This window comes from Lagenorhynchus albirostris, chromosome 1 (genome assembly GCF_949774975.1).
Source record: "Lagenorhynchus albirostris chromosome 1, mLagAlb1.1, whole genome shotgun sequence".
Lineage (NCBI taxonomy): Eukaryota > Metazoa > Chordata > Mammalia > Artiodactyla > Delphinidae > Lagenorhynchus > Lagenorhynchus albirostris.
Window position 1 is genome coordinate 86312423 of NC_083095.1, and position 23323 is coordinate 86335745.

Below are 23323 nucleotides of genomic sequence, written 5' to 3' on the forward strand. Positions count from 1 at the left end.
AAATGGACAAATTCTTAGAAAGGTATAACCTTCCAAGACTGAACCAGGAAGAAATAGAAAATATGAACAGACCAATCACAAGTAATTAAATTGAAACTGTGATTAAAAATCTTCCAACAAACAAAAGCCCAGGGCCCTGGTGGCGCAGTGGTTGAGAGTCCGCCTGCCGATGCAGGGGACACGGGTTCGTGCCCCGGTCCGGGAAGATCCCACATGCCACGGAGCGGCTGGGCCCGTGAGCCATGGCCGCTGAGCCTGCGCGTCGGGAGCCTGTGCTCTGCAACGGCAGAGGCCACAGAAGTGAGAGGTCCGCGTACCGCAAAAAAAAAAAAAAATCAATTCATAAAATTCATCAGATTAACAGTCTAAAAAAGAAAACTACATGACCTATCATTTGATGCAGGAGAAGCACTTGACAAAATTCAACAGTCATTCATGATATAAACTCTCAGCAAACTAAGAGTAGAAGGGCATTTTCTCAACCTGATAAAGGGCATAAAAAAACAAAAAAAGCTGCTCAAACTGATCAACAGATTTAACAACATTCCAAATGAAATTCAAGCAAAAGGCATTAAATAGACAAGCTGATTCTAAAATTTATGTGAAAAGGCAAAGGAACCAAAATACCTAAAACAGTTTTGAAAAATAGTAATAAAGTTGGAGGAATCACACTACATGATTTTAAGACTTACTACTATATAGTGACAGTAATCAAGCCCTTGTGCTATTGGCAAAGGCTTATTAGTCATACTACAGGTAAATGAAATAGAGTCCATAAATAGATCCACACAAATATGGCCAATTAAATTTTTAGCTTTTTAAAAATGTAAATATAATCCACATACCATCATTTTAAAGTATACAATTCAGTGGTTTGTAGTATATTCACAAGGCTGTGTATTCACCACCACTATCCAATTCCAGAACTTTTTCACCATCCAAAAAAGAAACCCCATACTTATTAGCTGTCACTCTCTATTCCCTCCTTTCCCTGGTCCCTGGCAACCACTAGTCTATTTTCTGTCTCTATAGCTTTGCCTATTCTAGGCCAAGTGATATTTGACAAAGACGCAAAGGCCATTCAACACAGAAGAGACAATTTCCAACAAAGTGCTGGAACAACTGTACATCTGTATGTAAAAAAATGAACCTCAATCTAAACCTCAAACCTTATATACAAAACTTAACTCACAATGCATCACAGATCTAAATGTAGAATACAAAACATTTAGAAATAAACTGGTAAGCAAATCTTTGTGCAAAGGATTTTGGACATGATACTTAAAGCACATTTTATAAAAGAAAAAAAAAACTGATAAACTGAACTTTACCAAAATTGAAAACTTTTACTCTGTGAAAGACACTGTTAAGAAAATGAAAAGACAAGCTACATACTGGAAGAAAATGTTTGCAAATCATAATATCCAACCAAGGACTTGTATCAAAATATATAGAGAATACTTAAAATTCAACTGTAAGAAAACAAATGACCCAATTTAAAACTGGGCAAAAGACAGACACTTCACCAAAGAGGTTATACTGATTGCAAATAAATACATGAAAAGATGTTTGACATCACCTGCCAGTCTCCAAAAGTTACATAGTGTATGATTATATTTATATGACATTCTCAAAAGGATAAAACTAGAGTGACAGAGAATAGATGAGTTGTTGCGAAGAGTTAGAGGTGGGATGAAGGTATGATTATAAAGGGATAGTATGAAGGAGTTTTGGGGGACTGTAGAGCTATTATGAATACTTATGAATACTATTATGAACTATTACGATTATTATTATGATTATAGTGAAGGTTACATGAATCTACACACATGCTAGAACTCATAGAACTGTAGAACCCAAAAAAGTCATTTACCATGTTAATTTTTTTAATAAATAAAATTAATTTATAAAAAGAAAATCCACAATTATCTGAGAAGTTGGTAAAATATTCCTCCCTTTTCCAATAGTGTATCTGAATAAGGCCATATTCTCTTCATATGCTTCAACCAAAGCAATATATTGCAACAAACTGAACACAGAAGTATGAGAATCCGGCTGTCGTCTATGGGGGTCAGACGTTAAAGAGACTTGAAAAAATGTAAAACAATGCCACTCATTTCACCACCTGTTTTTCTGTTTTGGAAAATAGTATTATTTATTTATTTATGGCTGCATTGGGTCTTCGTTGTTGCGCGCAGGCCTTCTCTAGTTGTGGTGAGCAGGGGCTACTCTTCGTTGTAGTGCGCGGGCTTCTCATTGCGGTGGCTTCTCTTGTTGTGGAACACAGGCTCTAGGTGCACAGGCTTCAGTAGTTGTGGCACATGGGCTCAGTAGTTGTGGTCCATGGGCTCTAGAGCACAGGCTCAGTAGTTGTAAAGCGCATGGGCTTAGCTGCATGTGGGATCTTCCCGGACCAGGGCTCGAACCCATGCCCCCTGCACTGGCAGGTGGATTCTTAACCACTGTGCCACTAGGGAAGCCCAGCTTTATTATTTTAAAATAAATAAACTTAAAATATGTTTTAATTTTAATACAGGAAATATCATTAGCTATAAATCCATGATAAAACAAATAAACAACTCTTTAGGGTCCTCAATAAATTTTAAGATTGATAAGAGGTCCTGAGACCAGAGAGTTTGAGAACGGCTAAATTATGTTATACAAATCTATATTTGAATCAATCTATTAATTATCTTGATTTATTATATACAAAGTTATTTGGGTAAATTTTAAAATATTCTACAATCTGAACTTTTACCAATCATTCTTTCAATAAACAAACATTTGATGAGTACCCTGCCAAAAACTGTGGGAATACTAAGATAAATAAATCATGGTCCCTAGCCTTTAGGACAATAGGTACTCCAGGAGAGATTTCTCATAGGTAATGCTATTGGTAGAATATTCACTTGAACCTAAATGCAATAAGAGAAGAGTTGTGCAACTGGTTTGGAATTGAATTAGGTTAGAAAACTAATCAAAGAAAAACACAATACAATTATTACTTCCAGGAAAAAAAAAACTAGTGTAGAAAAGTTACTCATACTATATACCTACATCTATACCTATATAGATATAAATTTCATGACTTAGATGTCAAAAGCATTTACAGAGTCATAATAACTTAAATTCTGAATACTGCCCTAACCAAAATTAAACTATAATATTAATGGAAAATCGGAGGACCTAGCTGAGATAGGCTGTGAAAAGCTAAATCCTCACCTTCCATAGTGGAAAGCCAATAAATAATGACTAAAATTTAAAAATTAATCAGCAGCAATACAAGCATGTTCATTTGAGATATGGAGGTAAATACCAAAAGAATCAGCAAAAAGGGCAGAGTGGGGAGGCCAGGAGACTCTTCTTTTCTATAAAGAAGTGTACAGAATCATTCAACTTTTTAAATTATGTGCATATTTAACTCTGATTAAAAATGAAAATTAAATTTAAAATGCAACTTGTAGAAGAACATTTAAACATGAAAAAATATTCTTTATATTTTAAGTGACTTATAAAACAATATATATGATCTCATTTCTATTTTTTTAAAAAGTATACATATAGGGGCTTCCCTGGTGGTGCAGCAGTTAAGAATCCACCTGCCAATGTAGGGGAAACGGGTTCGAGCCCTGGTCTGGGAAGATCCCACACGCCGCAGAGCAACTAAGCCCGTGTGCCACAACTACTAAGGCAGAGCTCTAGAGCCGGCAAACCACAACTACTGAACCCACATGCCACAACTACTGAAGCCTGAGCGCCTAGAGCCCATGCTCCGCAACAAGAGAAGCCACGACAATGAGAAGCCCACGCACCGCAACAAGGAGTAACCCCCGCTCACCGCAACTAGAGAAAGCAGGTGCACAGCAACGAAGACCCAACACAGCCAAAAATAAATTAATTTTTTTTAAAAAAAGCCTGAACTCATATTTACCAACTATGAACTATGGTTATTCCTATATAGTATGATTATTTTCTTGGGATAGACTCCTCTTCTGTAAATTTACTATAGTAAACATGTATTTTTACAATAAGTAGAAAAACACTATTTTTAAAAGTTATAATTTTTAAGCCTTACATATATGGTCAAAAAATTTTTAGAGAAGGGTGCCAAAACCATTCAACGGGGAAAGATCAATCTTTTCAACAAATGGCACTGGATAAACTGGATATCCACATGCTAAAGAATAAAGCTGGACCCTTACTTTATACCGTATATAAAAATTTACTGAAACTGGATCAAAGAACTAAATGTAAGATCCAAAACTATAAAACTCCTAGAACAATACATAGGGGAAAAGCTTCATGACATTGGATTTGGCAATGATTTCTTGGATATGACACCAAAAGAAAAGAAAAAAACAGATAAAGTGACTTCATCAAAATTAAAAACAAATAATTTTGATGAAGTGTCCATCAAAAGAGTAAAAAGGCAACCTATGGAATGGGAGAACATATCTGCAAATAATATATCTGATAAGGGGTTAACATTTAGAATATATAAAGAAATCCTACAACTCAACAACAAAATAACAAACAACCCAATTTTAAAAATGGGCAAAAAACCTGAATAGACATTTCTCCAAAGAAAATATACGAAGGATCATAAGAATGGAAAGATGCTCAACATCATTAATTAACTAGGAAAATACAAATCAAACCACTTTACAACCCATTTAGAATAACTATCAAAAAACATGAAAATAAGTGTTGGCAAAATTGTGGAGAAAGTGGAACCCATGTGCATTGCTGATGGAAATGAGGAATGAGGAAATGTGAAATGGTACAGCCACTGTAGAAAACAGTACTGGAGGTTCCTCAAAAAAATTAAACATAGAATTATGATATAATTATGCAATTCCACCTTTGAGTATATACTCCAAAAAATTCAAAGGAGGGACTCAAAAAGATATTTTGTACACCAGTGTTCATGGCTGAATTATTCATTAGAGCCAAGAGGCAGAAGCACTCAAGTGTCCATCCCAAATGACAGATGAATGGATAAACAAAAATGTAGCACATATATACAAAGGAATATTATTCAATTTTAAAAAGGAAGGAAATTCTTACACATGGTACAACATGAATGAACCTTGAAGACCTTATGTTGAGTGAAAAAAGCCAATCACAAAAGGTCAAATATATGATTCCATTTATAATAGGTAGCTAGATTAGTCAAATTCATACAGACAGAAGGTAGTTTCTGTCTAGTGGTTGCCAGGGGCTGCAAGGAGGAGGTAATAGGGATTTAGTGTGGGTACAAAGTTTCATTTTTGGGAAGATGAAAAAGTTCTGGAGATGAATTGTGGTGATGGTTGCAGAACAATGTTAATATACTTAATGCCACTGAGTTGTACACTTAAAAATAGTTAAAATGGAAAATCTAATGTATATTTTACCATGAAAAAAGTTTCTAACACTACTAGGTATCCCTCACAAATATAATTACCAAATAATTTTCACCATATCTCACTTTAAATTACCAGTAGAAAGATCATGAAACAAAGTAGTATCCTGGATAGAGTCCTTCAAGATACTAATATAAAGCTAAAAATACACCTGTTCCAATTAGAAATTGAACCCTAAGGGAAAAGCCCAGAATCCTGTAAGCTACTGAGGTGTACTAGATTGCTTCTAAAATGGCTCCCAATAATCCCTATCTCATGCTATTGATCCCTTCTCCTTTAGTGTGGGTGGATCCAGTCACTTGACTCTAATGAACAGAATACAGCAAAAGTGACAGGATATCACTTCCCAGATATAAAAGACTGTGACATCTACCTTGCTCATTGTCTCTCTCTGGCTCTTCCTACTTGCTTGCTCTGATGAGGAAAGCTGCCATGTTGCCCCAAGGAAAGACCCATGCGCTAGGACAACCTCTGCTAGCATATGATTCCACTTACAAAAGGTACCAACAGCCCTCAGTCCAACCACCCACAAGGAATGGAATCATGCCAACAACCACTGGAGTAAGCTTGGAAACAGATCCTTCCTCAGTTGTGCCTTTTGATGACTACAGCCTACCTTAATTGCAGTCTCTGACTCATCTTGAAACAGAGTACCCAGATGGCTGAGTCACACACAAAATCCTGACCCACAGATTCTGTGAAATAATGCTGTTGTTTTAAAACAGTAAGTTAGGGGTAATTTGTTATGCAGCCATAGATAACTAACACACCAGGCTTCACTGGTGTAAGACAATAGTTTCTCAAAGTTGTACACGAACCACAGGTTCTTTTTGATTCCACATCAAAAATTATATCTGAAAAAATTAATGTAATCTGGCTGCAGTATCAATGCTGTCAAATAACTGTTTGGAATTCATTTTTTCAGTAAGCTAATAGCTTTAAAATGATCTTGGTGCAAGAAAATGAGATACTGCAAAAAAGAACTTAAATAATTCCTCCTTGGCAATATCTTCAATGACCTAAAATAGAAAGTAAACAGCATGATAATGAATTCAGACAGTGATGCTAAATCTGGAGGTGTTGCCAAAACAGACCCAAAGATGATCAAAATACAGACAGAACATACTAAATGGAGATTCAACTTGTAAAATACCATGTGGTGAAAAATCATTTGAAACATTTGCTTGGTAGAAAAAGATTGAGAAGAAAAATAGCCAACAAATTAAAAAGTAAATACTGATAATCCCCTAGATTACAAACTAGGGGATGATGAAGACCATATCATAGTCACTATATTCTCTGCCATAATCAAAAATTATGAACTTTGCAGTTAATCAATAGATATTTGGTGAAGTAATTAACCAGATGAAAATGAGATATCAAACTGTATGCAATTTATAAGTCATACAGGTTCACATATACGAGTATAACAGAAAGATGAGAGGAAAAATGAGAACTAAAAGGAGAATGATAATAAAAATGATAAGACACAAAGGCAAATGGATAAAAACTGTACTAATATAAGAATTCCAAAAACATAAACCAGACCAAACCATACTTAATGAAGATAACTCCCTACAAGAGTATTGTCTGAGAAATTAATAACACTGCAGTGTGTTTATTGTCTTTTAGCTCCAGGGACCTCATAGAATAGAGATTAAGACCAGACTATCTGGGGAATTCCCTGGCGGCCCAGTGGTTAGGACTCCGTGCTCTCACTGCCAAGGGGCTGGGTTCAATTCCTGGTCAGAGAACAAAGATCCCACAGCTGTGCGGGGAGGGGGGAGACCAGACTACCTAGATTCAAATCCTGGCTGTATAACCTAGGACCCACTACTTAACTTCTCTATGCCTCAATTTCCTCAACTATAGGAAAGAGATAACAACTGTGGCTATTTAAGGATTAAAAGTGATAATACATGATATATGTAAAGTGCTTACTCATCACAGTGCCTGCTACACTGACTGTGCCCAATAAATGGTAATCATTACTTACTACGTCATTTTGCATGCTTCTTAGCCAACAGAAGAAGAAACAGTCACATTCACAAACATAATGTTATCCGAAACAGTCCCTGAAGTGCTTGAATGTTGATGAAAGAAAATAATCATGTTTGCATGGAAGACTAGAATTTAAACTTAGTATGCAAGTATTACTTAACAAATTCATATAGAAATGTTTTTGTCAGCAAGAGAAATTATTACTCTACAACTATGATTACAAATTAAATTATAGCATTTGCATTGTTATAATTTTGCTCTTAAAGTTAACAGAAAAATTAGTTGACCAAAAAGGGAATAAAAATAAACCTACTATTTCTAGGTTGGAAAAAGTATAAATTAGTTCCCAAATGTGCTTTCACTTGAAGCAAATTTTGAGTACCCACCTACGTAAAAAAAGGAAGCACTGTCATAGTGAATATAAAAAAAGAAATTATTTAAATATAAAAAGTAAAGACTCTCACACACTGTTAGTAGGAATGTACTTTGGAAAATAGTTCTGTATTATAAAGTAAAGCTGAAAATACGCACATACTGTGACCCAGCAACCCTTTTCCTAAGTATATCCTAAAGACACTCTTCTCTCACGTGCACCAGGAAATATGTACAAGAATTTTCAGTCACACTGTCCATAAATGCCAAAAACTGAAACAACCCAAATGTCCAGCAAGAGAAGAATGGATAAATTATAATATACTCATACAGTGAAAAAATGTACTAGCTTCCTACTGCTGACGTAACAAATTACCACAAATTTAGCAGCAAAACAACATAAATTTATAGTCTTACAGTTCTGGAGATCAGAAGTCCAGGCTTCCACTGGGGCTAAAATCAAGGTATCAGCAAGGCTATGCTCCTTCTGGAGGCTCTAGAGGAGAATCCTCTTCCTTGCCTTTTCCAACTTCTAGAAGTTGCCTTCATTCTTTGGCTCATGGCCGCATCCTCCACCTTCAAAGCTGGAGTAGTGTAGTTAGCATCTTCAAATCTCTCTGACCTCTGCTTCCATCATCACATCTCCTTACTTCTCTCTGACAAAATATACATGCCTCCCTCTTACAGGACCCTTGTGAGTACACTAAACCCACCTGGAAAATCAAGGATAATCTTCGCAACTCAGAGCTTTAAGTTAATCACACCTGCAAAGTCCATTCTGCCTACAAGGTAACATATTCAGAAGTTTCAGGGATTAGAAAGTGAGTATCTTTGGGGGGACCATTATTCTACCTGCCACAAAAATATGCTAAGAAAATGAAACTACTGCTACTCTGAACTACATGACTAAATCTCAGGATAAACATTGAAAAAAATCAAGCAAGACAAAAGTATACTTAAAACATAAGTCCTTCTATGTAAGGTTCAAAATTAAGCAAAACTAAACTATGTTAAATAGGGATGCAAGTATAGGTAGTAAGTCTATAAAGAAAAAACAAGGACATGATTTTTCATAAAAAGCACAAGAATGAATTCCTTTGGGGGTAAGAAAAGGAGATAAGGAAAGGGCTTCTGAGATGCTGGCAATGTTCTATTTCTTGACCACTTGGCCTTATAATTATTCTTTAAACTGTACAGGGGGCTTCCCTGGTGGCACAGTGGGTAAGAAACCACCTACCAATGCAGGGGACACGGATTCGATCCTTGGTCTGGGACAATCCCACACGTCACAGAGCAACTAAGCCCGTGCGCCACAACTACTGAGCCTGCGCTCTACAGCCTGTGTACTACAACAACTGAGCCTGCACTCTAGAACCCGCGAGCCATGTCTACTGAGTCCGTGCACTGCAACTACTGAGCCTGCGCTCTGCAACTACTGAAGCCCGAGCACCTAGAGCACGTGCTCCCCAACAAGAGAAGCCACCACAATCAGAAGACTGTGCACCTCAGTGAAGGGTAGCTTCAGCTTGCCACAACTAGAGAAAGCCCGCATGCAACAATGAAGACCCAACACAGCCAAAAATAAAGTAAATAAAATACATAAATTTAAACTGTACCTATAATTAATGTCTCTTATAAAAAGAACAGTAACAGATAATGGCCATATAAACCAGAGCAGGGAAATCCAGACACAAACTAGATAGGCAACAACCATCTAGCAGTATGACAGATAGCAGAAGACTGTCCCATCTATACAATGGTAAAAAGCCAGGTAATCTGTGAGTTGAGCATGAAGCAGAAATCTAGGTTCAGAGTAAAGAAAGAGGCTTAGAAGCACATGCACAATTACATGTCTTCTAAGACATATCTTCTAGGACAATTTACAATGTCTTCCTAAAAGACTATAAATTTCTTGAGGTCAAGAGCAGAATTCTACTCATCTTTGTATTCTCAGTACCTAGCATAATACCTACCACAGAACAATCGTTCAATAAATGTTTAATGAATGGAAGAATGAATGAAACATCTTTAACCTCCTAGACAGCTGAATGAAAAGAAGTAGTCCTCAAGTAAATAATTGAGAGCTGACTTTTAAATTTAACATAGTCATTCAATAAATTGTTACAAATACATAGAAGAGTAGGAAGAAGTATAATGCATAGTTTTGCCCTCAATGAGTTTATAATCAAGGGAAGAAGTTAAACAATTATTTCCAAATTATTCTTTGAAGTAGAACACATCATACAAAAACAGAAATTAATAGTAATTCTCTGGATTTAAAAGGCAAAATAAACTAGTAAGAACCTGCTGTATAAAAAAATAGATAAAATTCAAAAAAATAAAATGAAATAAAAGGTAGGGCTTCCCTGGTGGCGCAGTGGTTGAGAGTCCGCCTGCCGATGCAGGGGACACGGGTTTGTGCTCTGGTCCAGGAGGATCCCACATGCCGCGGAGCGGCTGGGCCCATGAGCCATGACCGCTGAGCCTGCGCGTCCAGAGCCTGTGCTCCGCAACGGGAGAGGCCACAGCAGTGAGAGGCCCGCGTACCACAAAAAAAAAAAAAAAAAAAAAAAGGTAAAATATATAAGTTAACCAACATCAAATTGCAAGGGCCAGTGCATATGACAAATCAGAACTGGGAGAGACTAACATGGGCTAGGATGATCATACGATGTTTCTTAGAGGAGCTGGATAACATCTATAGCGGTTTGGCGATTGCAAAATAGCCAGAAGTTCCTCCCATTCCTGTATACACATCCCTTTACAATGTGACCTTGCTGCATCTGCCACTGAAAGGTAGATTTTCTTTCTCCATTCTGGAAACTGAGGTTGGCCCCATGACTTGCTTTAACCAATGGGACATCAGCAAACATGACCCAGAAGGTTGAAAAGCACTTATGCACTGGACTTGCCCTCTTTTGCTGGTTTTGGAACCCAGATAGTGAGGAAACCCAAGCTAGGTGACTGCTTCACATAAATGAGCCCAAACAAGACCAAAAGAACCATTCAGCTGAGCCTAGCCAAACTGCCAACCCACATAATAGTTAATAAATTATTGTTTTAGCTCCTGAACTTTGGGGTGGTTTGTTTAATGACAAGAACTAACTGAAGATGTAAGCAAAGGCACAGAAAAGGAAAGGAGCAAAACATACAAGTACATGAGAAAATGAATGCATACATTAGTCTAAATGGAAAAGAGTTCTGATTGTGGAGAAAGAATACATAAACCTGAAAGGTAAACTGAGTTCAGATTGTAAAAATCAGGCTAGGGGGCTTCCCTGGTGGTGCAGTGGTTAAGAATCCGCCTGCCAATGCAGGGGACATGGGTTCGAGCCCTCATCAAGGAAGATCCTACATGCTGCGGAGCAACTAAGCCCATGCGCCACAACTACTAATCCTGCACTCTAGAGCCCGCGAGCCACAACTACTTAGCCCATGTGCCACAACTACTGAAGCCCATGCGCCTAGAGCCCGTGCTCCACAACAAGAGAAGCCACCTCAAATGAGAAGCCCGCGCACTGCAACGAAGAGTAGCCCAGAGTAGCCCCCACTCGTCACAGCTAGAGAAAGCCCAGGCAGAGCAACGAAGACCCAATGCAGCCAAAAATAAATAAATAAATAAGTTTAAAAATCAGGCTAGGAAGAGGATGGACTTCATTCAGTTTCAATAGACAGGAAGAGCCACTGAAGGATTTCAGAGCAGGGGAGGATATAATGCAAGAGGAAAGGAAGTCCAGTTACAACTACTATTATCTAGAAAGGCTGAAGCAAAAAAATTCTCCTACATTTGGGGGAAGCTAGATAATTCACTAAACAGATAACAACAGGGTTCTATAAGTGTCATATATAGCTTATGTAAGATTCTGCTCTTTAACAGAAAAACAGGAAAATTATTTTTACCTACAATTTTAATTTCAATGGGAACAGTGCTAGAATTAATCATCAGAAGAGGTTATGACGTGTCTAAAGAGTAAGGAAAATATTTTTGAAGCTATTATTTGGGCATAAAGATAATACCCAGATTTCTAATGACAGCATAACTTTGAAATATGACTCCTCTTTGTTTGACATTTCAATATACCCACCAGACCACTTCGGCTTCTGACCACCGAAGTAACAGGGACCAGATTTAGCCTCCCAACTTAAATGGGAAAAATAGACAAAATATATGAAACAATGGACTTTAGACACTAGAACTAGACAATAGGCAGCACAGAATATGGATCCACGAGAGAAGGGAAATAAATGAGGTAAGCCTTAAGACTGCCCCCAGCTCACTGACTGGAGAGTTTCCAGGCTGCAGCACAGGAATGAGGAACCCAAACAGAGCCCAGCAGTCTCGCTGAGTTGAAGAGACAGAATTCAGAGTTTTGAGGAGGCCAAGGCAGGGCAGAACACTGAAGAGCTGTACAGATAGAACTCTGGATATCCAGAGAGGGTTCCTCTTGAAATTTTGGCGAGTACTTATGAGTGCATGTGTGTACAGAAGCAATCAAGGCCAGGGTAAAGAACCCCTGGAAAGAGGCAGGCAGGAACAATCCTTAATGTTCACACAGGGCTGTGAATAGTTTGTATAATCACCAAACAGAATGAAAAAAAAAAAAAAAACTTTAAAAACATCCAGGGCCATGAATGCATCTAACTATTTTCAAATAGCTTAATTGTATCCCAGAACAAATCCCCATAATATTTACAGGAATTAAAAAAAAAAAATCCAGCACATGACAGTGTAAAATTACAACGTCGAGCATCCAAACAGAAATTAGCAGGGCCACAAACAAGGAGAAATAGCAATCAATAAAAACAGACTTAGAAATGGTGCAGATGACAGAATGGTAGACAAGGACTTTAAAACAGCTATTACAAATATATTCAAAGAAACAGAGAAAACCATTAAGCATGAGGAAAGAAATGGGAAATATTTTTTAAATGAACTTCCAGACATAAGAAGTATATACCTGAGATTTAAAAAATACACTAGATAGGATTAACACCAGATTAACCACTGTGGAATAAAGGATTAGTGAAGTTGAAGATACAGAAAAAGGAATCATCCAGGACTTCCCTGGTGGTCCAGTGGTTAAGAATCCGCCTTCCAATGCAGGGGATGCAGGTTTGATCCCTGTCAGGGAAATAAAATCCCGCATGCCACAGGGCAACTAAGCCTGAGCACCCTAGAGCCCGCGTGCCACAACTAGAGAACCCTGCGCACCACAACTACCGAGCCCACACACTCTAGAGCCTGCGCGACACAAGGAAGAGTCCACGTACTGCAACCAAGACCCAAAGCAGCCAAATAAATAAATATTTTTTTAAAAAAGAAAGAAAAAGGAATCATCCAAAATGAAACAGACAATAGAAAAAGACAGAAACCACACAGAGAATCAGTGAGCAATGGGATAACATCAAAAAGCCTAACATGGACTTCCCTCGTGGTGCAGTGGTTAAGAATCAGCCTGCCAATGCAGGGGACACGGGTTCGAGCCCTGGTCCAGGAAGATCCCACATGCCGTGGAGCAACTAAGCCCGTGCGCCCAAACTACTGAGCCTGCACCCTAGAGCCCACAAGCCACAACTACTGAAGCCCACACACCTAGAGCCCGTGGTCCGCAACAAGAGAAGCCACCACAATGAGAAGCCCAGGCACCGCAACAGAGAGTAGCCCCCGCTCGCTGCAACTAGAGAAAGCCCACGCGCAGCAATGAAGACCCAACACAGCCAAAAATAAATAAATTTTTTTTAAAAGCCTAACATACATATAACTGGAGTCCCAGAAGGAGAGAATAGAGAGGTTGTTTATACTTTTATTTTGTTGTCGGTTATTGTAACCATACTATCTTATATAAAGTTTCTCTCCACTTTTAGTAGATATTTTAATTTCTGGATACATTTATTGGGCCCAAAGAGATTGCATGCTTAAAAAAAAAAAACCTGAAGAAAAAATGTCTGAAATTTTTCCAAATTTGATGAAAACTATCAACACACTGAACATCCCCTATTAAAACAAAAAATCAGATGTTTTCAAAGTCATCATGATCTGTTAAGTAGATAATATTTAGGATACCTGATTAATATTCCAAAAATAGATTAAAATATAGTTAGATGCAGAGTGGCTATCTCTTCATCAAACATCTCAAAAGTCAAAATAATACATTTTTCACATTACAAGAAACTAAATTATGTCTCAAGATAAAACAAGCTGAGGTGCAGACACAAGTTTACAAAGACTACAAACCAGTTAAGCTTTTCAAAATATCTAATAACAGTAATGTAAACAACAGAAGGGTCAAGAATAGGATAAACCCCATGAGATTTTTTTTTAACCCTGCAGGTTTTAGCAAGAGCCTCTCTATAAAGTGTTAGTAAAAAGAGATGAAGATGTACAAATAACCCTATTTGTTGATAGCAAAAGAGAAAGAAAATTTAGTCACCACTCACACTTCAACTGTTCCTTCTAAACTTTAACAGGAGATAAATTATACTTCCAGCAGCATGGAATCTCTCTGAGCTCATAAATATATTCAAGAAAGTAAAATATCTATTAAAAGTGAAGAGAAATTTTACAAGTCAGTTATGGTTACAATTACCTACAACAGAATAAAAGTGTAAACAACCTAGTTCACCTCTCCCTGGCTACTGATACTAACAACACATAAACAAATTCTTCCCTTACAGAAAGTACAGTGTAACTTACATGTCAAGATTGTAAGGAAAGGCTTCCCTGGTGGCACAGTGGTTAAGAATCCACCTGCCAATGCAGGGGACACGGGTTCGAGCCCTGGTCCGGGAAGACCCCACATGCCACGGAGCAACTAAGCCCATGTGCCATAAATACTGAGCCTGCACTCTAGAACCCACAAGCCAAAACTATTGAGCCCGCGTGCCACAACTACTGAAGCCTGCATGCCTAGAGCCCATGCTCCACAACAAGAGAAGCCACTGCAACGAGAAGCCCACACACCGCAATAAAGAGTAGCCCTTGCTTGCCGCAACTAGAGAAAGCCCATGTGCAGCAACAAAGACCCAACATAGCCAAAAATAAATTAGTTAATTAAAATTAAAGAAAAAAAAGATAGTAAGGAAAACATTAAACAAGACAATTCCTTGGGTAAAATCTACTGTAGCCACACCAACCAAACAAAGCATTGCCTATGATCCTCCAACTAAGACAAAGAACAAAAAAAATCAATGAAGAACCTTCTCTGTAGTGATCTTCATTGTAATTGGATTTTAAGTATATTAACTTCCCTTTTTAAAAATAGAAAAACTAGAAAAAAAAAAAGGGGCTTCCCTGGTGGCGCAGTAGTTGAGAGTCCGCCTGCCGATGCAGGGGACACGGGTTCGTGCCCCGGTCCGGGAAGATCCCACATGCCACGGAGCGGCTGGGCCCGTGAGCCATGGCCGCTGAGCCTGCATGTCCGGAGCCTGTGCTCCGCAATGGGAGAGGCCACAACAGTGAGAGGCCCGCGTACCGCAAAAAAAAAAAAAAAAAAAAAAAAAAAAATCAAAACCGAAGCAAAGAGAGGTTAAGTAATCTAAGGACCCATGATATGTTATCATAGAGATGAGAAAAGATTCAGATCTCACCTTGAAGCACAATTAACAGTTTTATTCATCTGTCTAGTAAGCATTTATTAATTTATGAGATTTGTGGCTATACTAACCTTATTTTATAAACCAAAAATTAGGAGCCAGCATATGATAAGGGATATTTTTTTCTGATTTACAAATGAATTTATATAATTTTAAACTTACAAAGATGTTCAAACTATATCCTAGTTACTTGTACATTTAATAACTCACCTATAAGCTGCTGGACTCTGGCTACAAAGAGACTCTAACTATTTATCTGAAAGACCTCTTTCTTGTAACCATACATACCCTCCTACTGGAAATGCCTAGTCCTAACTTCTGAGGTTCAAAGAGTATGAAATATAACATAGGAATTCTGTCAGTACTTAAGCAATTGAGGCCTGGGAGAACCCAAAGTCGAAACCCATATTGGAGGGAGAGGGTGGCCTCTTTAGAGCAAAAGTTTTCAAAGTGTTCTGGTGTTTGGAAAGGATTTGTCTAAAGCTGTTTCAGGAATTGTATGAACATTTAATTTTTATTAAATATCTTTATTTTAAAACATTTATTTTTAATTTTTTAACTACTTACAGCTATAACATATCCACTAACCTCCAAAACTGGTAGAGTATGTAGAATAAACTGTGGTTGATAAAACAAAGACTTCCCTGAACCCATCCCCCGGACTGTTAGGTCTGTCAGTTAATACGTTTATGTGGTCGTCTGCATTTTCCCTTCATGATACTTGGAACACTTGTAATTCCTTGTTCTACAATTGTCCATTCCCACTGTATTGCAAGTTCCAAAAGTGAGATAATTGCTGTCTTGTTCCCTACTGAATCTCTAACCCCTACCACGGTAACACGGTAGATACTGAAATATTTAATGAGACTACTGCAGTAGTTCTAAGGAGAGATAATGAGGATCAGAGACGTTAAATTAAGATGGTAGCAGTAGAAATGAAAAGGAGAGGTTTTGTGCATGTAGAACCAGGGAAAAGAAGCAGCCTAAAAAATTAAATTAATGGGATTTTTGAATTTGGGTGACTGATTAAATCGTGACACCTTCATTTATAATTACAGAAGTTAAAAGTGGACTGACTTTGGCCTTGGACATGTTGAATTTTTTAAGTGCTACACAAGTCCCTAAGAAATGAAGTCCTAATCTAGCTTACTATCTACCATACTATTTAGCTTCCAGCTGATTTTTTTTTTTTTTTTTTTTTTAATTTATGGCTGTGTTGGGTCTTCGTTTCTGTGCGAGGGCTTTTTCTAGTTGCAGCAAGTGGGGGCCACTCTTCATTGCAGTGCGCGGGCCTCTCACTGTCGCGGCCTCTCTTGTTGCAGAGCACAGGCTCCAGACGCGCAGGCTCAGTAATTGTGGCTCACGGGCCTAGTCGCTCCGCGGCATGTGGGATCTTCCCAGACCAGGGCTCGAACCGGTGTCCCCTGCATTGGCAGGCAGACTCTCAACCACTGCGCCACCAGGGAAGCCCCCGGCTGATTTTTTCAAATCGAATTTCATAAGAAGCAAGGCTCACATTTTTCTCTTTAGTTATTCATTTTTTCCCCCTATTTTCCTCCCCTCATCTCTGCATTACTGGTCATTGAAAAATGTTGATAAAACCTTTTCTGAGAGGGCTTCCCTGGTGGCGCAGTGGTTGAGAGTCTGCCTGTCGATGCAGGGGACATGGGTTCGTGCCCCGGTCCGGGAGGATCCCACATGCCGCGGAGCGGCTGGGCCCGTGAGCCATGGCCGCTGGGCCTGCGCGTCCGGAGTCTGTGCTCCGCAACATGAGAGGCCACAACAGTGAGAGGCCCATGTACCGCAAAAAAAAAAAAAAAAAAACGTTTCTTAGAAATTTTAGAAACCGAGGCACTTAGTAGATCAAGGAAAAAAGCAGGGGGCGGGGGTTTCCAAACAATCCATAAAACACAGCACACATGGAAAACTAAATGTTAGACCAATATTAGCAAAATACAGTATTGAGATGATCACATGGTTAGAACAAGCTCAGGGAAACAATGCAAAATCATTTTTTTAAAAAAGGTAATTACCTTGGAACGTCAGAAAGACAAAAAAAAAAAATCCAAGTATAAAAATAATGATAAAAGCATTTTAGTAAAAACAGACATAATGGCAAATAAGTTTTCTAATGCAAATATTAAAAAATACTGATTTTTATTTTCAATAAAGATGTAAATTCTCTAAAATATATATATAATATATAATATTGATTCTTAAACATGGTTAGGTTAAATCTTGACATTATCAAAGGGAGCTAAGAATCTATTACCTCCCATTCTTCAGAAAACACTACAACAAGCCAGGGTTTTTTTGTTTTGTTTTTTGTTTTTAAATTTTTATTGGAGTGTAGTTGATTTACAGTGTTGTGTTAGTTTCAGGTGTTCAGCAAAGTGAAGCAGTTATATATATGTCCACTCCTTTTTAGATTCTTTTCCCATATAGGCCATTTACAGAGTATTGAGGTGCTTTTCAAAGAACACTTAATTTTTTTACCTTGGGAAGCGCTACTCTAATTGAAGTGAAAGTAAATTGCTTAACACAATAAAAAGCAGCTATCAACATCCCAAAATATCAAGGATCGTATATACAAATGTCAGAAAAAATCCAAAATGTTGACAAAAGTTGATAAGTATTATAGAGTATTAAGTATTAAGAACACATAAAATAATAACCACAAGGAATCATTATGCTTAACTTAAAGTCATATAACATAAATGAAAATATACCAAGAAGTGCTTAAAAATCACCTGTTTAAAAGACGAAACTTTCTGGCAAAACTGACATTGATGTTAGGTAAATAATATGTCAATCTATATTTTAAACTTACAACCAAGGATTACAAGATATTGAGGACAGAAACTTGTGAGCAGTAATATGTTGGAATTATGTTCAAAATTCAGCTCTAAAAACCCAACTTTTTTCATATAGACTTAAAGGGTCTTTTATCAAATATGGAAGTATGATATTTAACCTGAAAGCACTGAGTATTTACAGCACAAAAACTGTTAAAAAAAAAAAAAAGTATTTTTAACCCAAGGATTCTATCCACTGAAGCCCAGGGGAAAAAAATCTACCACCATCATCACTATTGTTCACAATATACTGAGTAACAAAAAATATGACAATGAAGTAAAACAGTACAAATGTTTAATTTCATATTTCAAAACCTATAAATATTGGATGTCCCGCCATATTTATTACTAATCAAATAAATTGACATAGCTCCAGCTATATTTTGAGTCTTTCTTAAGAGTCCCAAAAATAGCAAAGGAATACATGGCTAGAGTAATTCTGTGTAACATGCACTCAAACTGTAAAGAATGCCACATATCTATAAAAGAATTTTGCTATCGGAGATTTTTTTTTAAGTGGGAAAGGAAGCAAGCTATATTCTCCATTAGTTCTTAAAGGCTATTTTATTTTGCTAATCAATTCAGAAGTCACTAGTTTAATAATGCTCACTAAACATTTTCTCTTGTTTTATACTGTTTTTTGTTTTTTTTTTCCAGGCAACAAACATTTAGTATGAGGATTAGGAATCTGAGAGTATCTAATTTGCGTGGTTCCAGCTCAAAGTCTCTCATGAATTGCAATTAAGTTGTCATTTCTATACATTAAGTTATAAAACTTATAAAGAATTGCCTGCCCCCGCCACCAAAATTATATTCCATGATCATAGCATATTCAGCTCTGTAATATTTGTTTACAATGAAAAACCAACAATCTATCACTAACTCACATTTTAGTGTATTTTTTTAATGTAAAATACCCTCAAAAGTTGTCTGCATTATACAAACTTCACTTTTAACACTACATTAGAGATATTTGAAGCCCTGCATAAGTGAGCTCATTTTGCTAAAGCAAATAAGCCTACTCTCACGAAGATTTCGTGAGGCATTAAAATAATAAGTATTTAAAAGAAAGTCAAAAGAAGACACAAGTATCTGAAGTCATACACAGTACAATAAAGAATTTGCTAAATTATGTATTAACCGTACTACAAGATAATGAGCAAGATATACCATTCTTAGACCACTACTGAAGACCAAATTTATTTCAATTTCATATTACAAATTAAATTAATGAAGCTAGGGACTTCAATTTCTTTTATGTGTCTAAAACTAAAAGAAGAAAAAGCATTTTTTAACATTCTATCTTAAAGGAAAAGTGTTAGAAAGACTTTCCTTTATTACCATGCTTCAAACATCCCCTTTAGTGCCTTGATAAAAATGTATCATACAGGAAAACATAAGCTTCTAAATTAGAGAGATTCCTTTCAGTACATTTTCAATTTCAAAAGAGCACAATACATCATCCAAGTCCACACACTTGTTATCTGAAAAATGTTTAGACTTAGGATGAATTCTTCAAGCTTAGTCATATAAGTAATATTTGCCATCATTACTGCTTTATTTAAATAAATAGAAAAGAAATACATAACATTCAGCTTTAAAATCCATCTCCCATCACCTCTTCCCCCTCAAATGAACGGTACTCTATTACATTTAGCCAAAAGAAAACAGCAAATACATCTTTATGGTCTATCCTAGCAAACCAGTATTTAGAAGCCAATGAAACTTTTACTAATGGCTCAGAACCAAACACTGTAACAAAACACAGAGTGGATCCTCCGGGTGTGTACATGTGCCCATTCATAATATTATGATCCTCATACACGCCTTAAAAAACTTAACTTCTATTTAAAACCAAAACATCTTTACATAATACACTGGTTATTATAAAATTGCCCTCTTTAATGTTCAAACATAGAACAATTTCTAAAGCGAGGGAGGAAAAGAGTTAATACCGGATTGCTGCCACCTATCAACTTTAATTTAAAGCAAAGTACAACTCAATGTCATTTTTACCTCTAATGCAGCCACGACTGAAACAAAATTAAGTTCACTGTGGATAAAGTATCCTGGCATCCCAATGTATTATTTACTTCTGATTTAACAGTAAATACGTGTGGAGTCTTTGTCCCTCCCACAGCATCCCGGGTTGTCAACATCATCTTAGTCAAAGCAAATGACGAGCAAATCCCTCAGGTCTACTTCGCACCCTAAGTACCATAAAGTCATGGCCTCCACTGTCGTTACTACACAACAAACAGATTCTATAGTCCCATGCCCTCTTCTATTAGATTTGAGGAAGCGAGGTGGGAAAGAAGCGTTCAGTATATCCTGAGAATATATCCTGAGAATCATCTGTGTTCAGTCCTGGTACCTAAAGCAGCATGAATACAAGTGGTATGTGGGTCACCCACAGAGAGAGAAACAGAATGAAGCTTTATGACCCTCCAAGTTCAGCGAAGACACCAAAAGCCTCTGGGGATACGGGGCATAACCCTCCAGGGAAACGGGGGAGAAACAGTCTCCGACTTGGAGCTACTGGATCTGGCACAAGCCCAGGGCGTGGGTAGCGACCGAGGAGTCTCCGGTACCCCTCCCCTCCGCACCAGTATCGGTCACTGGGCGAGGGGTGCGGCCGGAGGAGGGGGTCAGGACTGAGGGAGGGCGGGACGCTGGGCTCCCCCAGCGGCGTCCTGGGGGCTCGGGGGGTGTGTCCTACCTGGGCCGTGGCGGACGCAGGGATTTCGGGCGGAGGGCTCGGGTTCAGCTCAGGGCGGGGACCGGCAGAGGTCAACCCTCAGCAGGCGGGACGACCGCCGCCTGCCCATCCCCCGCCGCCCAGTGCGGCGGGACCCGAGCGCGGCTTCGAGGGCCGGCCGGCTGGGTAGTCCCCTCGGGTACCGTCCGCGTTTACTGGCGGCGGCGGCTGCTGCTGTTACTGCTGCTGCTGGCCGCCCCCAGCCGCTGCTCTTGTGCCAGCTCCTGCTCCTCCTCCTGCCGCCTCCGCCGCCGCCTGGTCCCCACCGCTCCCATCGCCGCTGCGGCGACTACTGCAGCGCCCGCTGACCCGACCCGACGTTATTCTCCCCCTTCGCAACCCGACACAGCCTAGCCCACCTACCCTGCCAGTGCGCACGCCCATCTCTCCGCCACACGTGCTGATTGGAGAGCGCGTCCCAAGCCCGCCATGTTGGTTGGCTGGTCCCATTGCCTATCACGAAAGGGGAGGAGAGCCAGGCAAAGAGTGTCTCCGCCCCCCACCGGAGAATTGCCGCTATCTTCAGGTTTGCCTGAGAGGGCGAGTTACCGGGAAAGGAGCATCACAATGGCAGCGCGCGTGCGCGCGGGAATTCTGGTCCTCGTAGTTCCAGCCGCAGCGGCAACTACCCGCCAGTCTGGAGCAGAGAAGTAGGGCTTCTGAGACTAGTGGTTGGTACACAGTGGTTCCTCCTAGCTCAAGCAGTTACCTTGGTTATAGAGGCACGGTTGTGACGCCAGGGTTGGTCTTTTCGGAAGAAAATCGTAAATGCTTTGTCACGATACGAATTTACACACACCGAGGAGTTCGGTCGCGAAAAAGGGCCCCAAATCATGAGGCCCTGCCATGCCACCTCCTCAGAAGCAGCGCTGCCAGGATCTTGCAAATTGGCGCTGTCCCCAGAACCGCCTAACACGAAGTTAATCATCGGTGGGTACTGGGGAAAGGCCTGAAAGTGTAAGAAAGAAAGAAGACCGAGACCTCCAGAAAGGAACGTCAGCCTGGAGCCCGGCGTATCCTTACGGTTTTCACATCAATGAAGAACAAGATTTCACTCCCTTTTTGAAACACCGCCAGTGAAGGGTTCAGTGAGCAGCCCCGGTGAGGTCCCGTATGGGATTCTGAGCAAGACAATGCGGGAGTCCCTCGAAGACTTTCAAAGAAAAGCGAGGAGGGCGGAGAAACGAGGCTATGTGGGATAATTTGTATTTGGTATATCAAACTCTTTGGTAAAGAGGAAACCTTATGATCAAACCCCTCTCCCATCCTTACCCACCAACTTACAGAAGAAAAAACTCAAAGAGCTTAACAGCTTTCCTAGAGCTATAAAACTAATGAGTAGAAGAACCAAAACTCCGGTCTCTTAAACTCCCGTGTCCAATGCTTTTCCTACTTGATAATCTCAGGAGTCTGCCAGGGACTGAAAGATTGCGATGAATTATGAGCTTCCTTTTACTTTAAATCTTTTTCTTCACTCAAGTGACATTATGATTAAAGCTGATTGAGAATATAGAATGGTTAAATACGAATCCTATATTCAATCTCATAACTATTATTGAATCTGTTTCTTCTTGTTCAGGAAATGCCACAGCCTCTTGACATTCTTTGAAAAACAGCAGGCACTTCTACTGTCTGTCATGTCTAGATCCTTGCATGAAAAGCAGGACAAAATGTACATTATAGGCACTTGATGATGCAGCTCATCTTGTTCTATTCAAACTTAAAGAAGTTGCCAAATTGTTTTCTTTCCACTGATTAAAACCACAAGTTGCTTTTTCCATTACTTTGTCTAACAGAATATAGTTCACTTCAGAGTATTGGCAGGGCAAGTAATTTGAATTGGAAAGGGTTAGTGTTTCTGTAAATACTTTTCTTTAAAATTAAAGAAGTTTATAGGGGAAACAAAGTCCAGATTCATTGAAATAATGCCTAGCAGGATTTCAGATAGATAGTCTCTATTTAAAGAGAATATTTTTCACTCACTTAGCAAATATAATGTGTCTCTCCAAGCTACCCAGATATAATCTCTGCTATCATAGGTAAGCGTTTTAGTGAATTTATTCATAGAACTACTATTGTGTTTATTTTAAATGAGTCAGTAGATACAGCTGGATTCTCCAAATGATGGAAAGACGATTATTCTTCTTACTGTTATCTTATGACCAACTCTCATTTGCAAATCCATGAAGGATAAGATAAATAGAAGAGTATGTGAGAAAGCAGTCCAGCAGCTGTATATCAAGAAAGAGTTGAAGGGGGAAAAAAGTGCAGTGCAAAGGGAAGTGTTGTATGATGAGTATCTTGAGAATAGTACAACAGTATATCTCAGAGTAGGAAGT